At 35.8% G+C, this 5,221-nt stretch overlaps 1 pseudogene; it reads right to left on the bottom strand.

Moving 5' to 3' along the window:
- Positions 1 to 4,249: 4,249 nt before the first annotated feature.
- LOC131908400 (large ribosomal subunit protein eL27-like) lies at positions 4,250 to 4,612 on the bottom strand (annotated as a pseudogene).
- Positions 4,613 to 5,221: the final 609 nt, after the last annotated feature.

Below are 5,221 nucleotides of genomic sequence, written 5' to 3'. Positions count from 1 at the left end.
AAACATAGAGACCTGGAGGTCTGTACGGACAGGCAGTGATGAGGAAGTGATTTGGCTGGGTTTAGAGCTAGTGATAAGGCAAAACAGGAAGGCAATAAAGACGCAGGTAAGACAGGAAGAGACTCTCTTGAGAAGCTATGGTGAGGTGGTAAGCTAAGTTTACTTGGAGGCTATTGCTTTGATCTCTATGGTTTATACCTCTATATTTGGCTCTGTGTTTCTTATTGAATACGACTGTTTAGAAATTGGTCTACAATCAACATACTCAAGGAATTGAGCAAACGATTCTATGATCAGCTCATTATAAATTTAAAAATGAAGTACAAAACATAAAACTCTGTGATTTTTTATCTTGAAAACAGAGGCTTAATTTGCTTATTGAAGTTATCAATATGGTGGTGGATAATATTTGAAATTACTCATTATACCTTTACCAGTGAATGTTTACTAACCTCAAACATGAATGTTCCACAGGTTCTATACTGATGGGAGTAGTAAGTTGCTTAATTTTCAATAATTCCATGTTAAGAATCCACCCTATACATTTATTGTTCAATCACTCTTCATTCTATCTACCCTGTAATAAACATTTCACAATGTGGCTCAAGCTTTAAGAGTCCCAGAAGTTTGTACATTACCATATCTATAGTGGGCCATGGCTAAGCAGGTAAATCTCTTCCTTCTCTTTCAGATACATGTGAAGATTTGATGTATTTTATGTCTGCTTTGTGGAACAAAAAAATATCTTAAGTAAGTTTTCCCTGAGTTATGAGGTTTCCTATACCTCTGGGTTCTCAATACAGTGGAAAGCTTGAATACTCATTCATATAAATTTACCTTCTAGTAAGAACTAATTTCTAAACCTGAGTCTAAGAAAAAAAAATCTGGCTAAAATTCGTAGGAATATTTGAAGGTAGAAATGGTAGAACTAGCATCCCCACCCTGTCTCCTAATATCACCAGTGAAAATAATGGTGGGTTTGCCTCTGTACCCTTTGGGGTCAGAAGATATGCTTTTCCTCACCTGAAAATCTACCTCAGTTCTTCCTCATATCCTCATTAAAGTACAAACAACATATCTCAAAAATTCTTGATTAAATAGTTCCTGGGAGAATAGCAGCCAGGGTAGGACTGCGACATGCATCATGGAAGTCAACAGTCTGCAAAAGATAAACCTGGGTTTGGGTTTCTTTGTTTGTTTTCTCACACGTTGCGTTTTTCTTTCTCCACACTAAAAGTATCTTCTTTTCCTCAATTCTGAGCATCAACATTGCCATAAATTTTCTGTGTATATAATCCTCTTTCTTATTTTAAAAATATAAATCAATGGGATCAAAATTGTTTTCAACAGTCTGAAGACTTTTGAACCAGTTCTTTAGTTCAGTTTGACAGTTTGGCAAGACAGAAAAGATATATAGATTCCCATTCAAGATTACAAACATTTTCTAAAAGGTGATCATTTCAAAATGTCTTCATTTTTTCTTTTTTCTTTATTTTATTTAAAAGGTTTTTTTTTTCTTTTTACATACAAACCACAGTTCCCCCTCCCTCCCCTCCTCCTGCTCAACCCTCACCTTCCTCCCACACCACCCCTCATCCACTCCTCAGAGAGGGTAAGGCCTTCCTTGGGTAGTCAACAAAGTCTGGCCTACCAAGTTGAGTAAGGAATCCCTCTATAGGGAATGGGCTCCAAAAAGCCAATTCATGCACTAGGGTAATTCTCACTGATAAATTACCGTTCATAAGATAATGTCTGTCTTCTATTTCTGGAGCCACAGTTTCCATGCCTTAAAAACACATGTAAGTAACATTAAGCATGCAAAATGTGTTGTATTTGAATATTTATAACTATATATTGACACACATGTACGTATGTAATGCTAATTAATAAAAAATGTAGTCATTAATTTGAAAGATAGCAAGGATGTGGGCATGTGGGTGTATTTAAATGGAAGAAAGGAAAAGAAAATTATGTTATTACATTATAATTTCAAAAAAATAGAAATAATAAATATAAGTAAAATTGAAATAATGAGATAATATTTAATGTGTATTTCAGGAGTAAAATAGGATCTGTTCATTCCATTGCTCTGGGTTAAAACTAAATATCTGAGCACCTTTTTTTTTCTTTGTTTGAAACAAAATACTGAGACTGAGTTCACTGCAGCTTTCTGTTCAAAGAACAATGGAGTCGTGGAAGAGGAAAAAAGATTTTAAAATTGAAAATGTCAGTTTCTCTGTGATGAGGTTTTTCCAGGCACAATGAAGGCATTTCATGATTCCCTACATGTCTGTACCTGTCCAACTCCATGCTTTCTCAAACCAGTAGTTCAGTTTCATAATTGAATCAATTCCATTACTAGAAGCTATCAGCTTTCTTTTTGTCCCATACTAGTCTGCAAAGGACAAATTTCTTATAAGATCAAAAATTCTGTTTTAATATGTTCAAAACACAATAGAAGGAAATACACACTTTCATTCAAATGGAGTCCTTCTCATAGTAGGGGATACTGCTATGTTGTAGTTAGTATTGATATTTTTCAGTTTTTCTGAACAAAAGTCTCAGGACAATGATTTAGTTGCAGTTACTGCTTTGCAATGACAAGTTCTTTCTTTGAGGTGTGATTAACTCTTCTTATACTGTAAACACGGAGGTGATTTTCAAAACTCCAACCATTCATCATTTGCCAGAATCTTTCCTTTATCTTCCACGCATCTCTGTAACTGGTCATAACTCCTACTGTGGCTGTCTTTGGTATGTCTTTTTCAAGTGTCACATACTACTTTCTTTCACATTTCTTGTAGGGGATGCCGACAATGATTGTTTGTTGTGTGTAAGCAGAGGGAAGAAAAGGCTGCAACAAGACAATACCTCTCCAAAGGCTGTGGCAATGATTGGATTAAAATCAGGTTACATTTTCAATTAGGTAATTTAGGTTTTTTTCTTTTAAAAAGGACTGTTTGCAGATCACATTGTGCCAGGTTGATCTGTCCAACACTATTATTTCCCTGTAGTTTACCTGTCTGACACATTTTGCAAAGCTAATCGCTGGCAGATGTGCATGTTTCACTTGGACTTAGCAGTGTAGAATTAAAAGTTACAACAGATAATGCTTCTTTTTTTATTTGTCAGTAATTATAAAGATAAGGTTACACATGTGCTTCGATTAATGAGGCAGATGACACAGGTGACATATGTCAATGAAGGAATTAACTTTTTTGTTACAAAAAGGAACTTTGATCTTAAAAAAAGGACTCACAACAGATTTCCATGGAGAAGGACTGGATGCTTCCACTTTAGTCAACTAGTAATGTTCAGGCACTCCAAGACACCATAGCGTGTGGTTCTTTCCCACTACTTTTACTGCGGTGACACTGTACTCCCTGTTTTTAGGTGCATACTCATATGCTATCAATAAGAAAGAGGCACATCATATGGATGCAAGGGAAATTTAACTGTAAAGAAAGGAACACTGAAGACAAACCACTGTGAAATAAATTTTGAAGATATTCAGTTAGAATATCGTGATTAATAAAAAATAATTCTCAGGTTTCCATTAGCTTTTTTGTCCCTAAAACTACAAATCCAAAGTGGGAGTACTGGCCAGGATCCAGTTTTTAAATCATATAAGAAGAGTAGCATCTGTGCATAATCCTTTTAAATTGTATAATCAAGAAGGAAAATTTCAGGAGCTCACATACTATAGGGTAGAAAGAGCATGAATCTGGAAGGCTTCAGCCTCCTCTCAATGGATGACTATACAGTCACTACAACAGAAGAACTATGAAGTTCCATATGAGCACCAACTGATTTATTTCACAAGTTTACCTGACCCATGTCCCAGGTGGATGTGAATTGCAATTGTACTATTTAATAAGATTTGGGCCTGGCAGAACGGTACATGCCTTTAATTTCAGAAGATCACAGGGCAGCTTGATCTATATAGAGTGTTCCAGGCCAACTGGGGTTATGTAATGAGATCTTGTCTCAAGTAAATGAAGAAATAAATAAATAAATACACAAACAAATAAATAAATTAGAAATATTGGGTCTTTATAGAATGAAGTAGAGTTTGCATTTGAAATCTCACTTTCTTCAAAATGATTTCTTTATTTTAAACTTAGTTTAGAGATTATGGTAGATTTTTTTTTAATTTAGTTTTTTTTTAATTTAGTTTTTAATGATGAAAACAAAAATATACCTAAAACTGAAGATTCTGGAACAACCATTTATTCTTTCCACCCTTGTATCATTCCTCAAACTTGACCTTGACCTCCCAACTGGCCTTGTGTTTCACAGCTGAGTCTCTAAAGACATCCTTGTTGACAACAGTTTTGTCCAAGGAGATGTCCACAGAGTACCTTGTGGGGATGAGGTGATCGTAATTATATACTTGCACTAGGTTCTTGATCTTTGATCTTTTGGTGATTTTCCTCTTGCAGAAGGCAGCTGTTATTTTTGGGGGATAGCAGTCAATTCTAGTCACCAGGGCATGGCTATAAGGGTGGTCTGAGGTGCCATCATCAATGTTCTTCATGATGACAGCTTTGCATCCAGAGCATTATTCAGCTAACACCAACACAACTTTCCTGGGTTTCACAAACTTGCCCATTTCAACAGCAAGCACTCCATACCCAGAAGAAAGGAAAGAAGTATACTTCCCCTAGATGTGTTTTTTTATCAGTGGTTTTTAATGAGGATCTGACTTTACAAAGGGTTGTCTAACAATTATTAGTAAGGAGAGAGTGATATACTGAAGAGCTTTGAAATTTAGGTTAAAATAAAAACTATGTATACCCACAGAAGTGTAATCTCAACCCCCATTAAGAAAAATTCTCTTTCCAACAGACAGAGACCATTATCAAAAACCACAATCAATCAACATGCACAATTGTGGGTCCTAGTTCCAGTGAATTTATTTACAATACAGCTCTAGCATCTATGGCTCAGAAGGGGTGGAGTGAAAGACTTTAAGAGTCTGATGGTCAAGGAGTTTGGTGTGAGAGTGTGTCAGATGTTCCACCCATAAAGTCTCACCAACATGATGATCTAAACATGAACCAAAAAAGGATAAAACAGTAGACATACTAACATAGACTGGAGAAATCCCAGGAGGCTCCAACCTTAGATAAAGGGCTACAGGCAATTAAGGAATGCTGAAAGTGGGAGAAATTGTTTTCCCCAGGGAAGAGCATTTCAACTGGTTTTTTAATACCAAATG

This window comes from Peromyscus eremicus, chromosome 4, assembly GCF_949786415.1.
Source record: "Peromyscus eremicus chromosome 4, PerEre_H2_v1, whole genome shotgun sequence".
Classification (NCBI taxonomy): Eukaryota; Metazoa; Chordata; class Mammalia; order Rodentia; family Cricetidae; genus Peromyscus; species Peromyscus eremicus.
The sequence above is the reverse complement of the archived record's forward strand: the minus strand, read 5'-3'. Positions and strand labels throughout refer to the sequence as shown.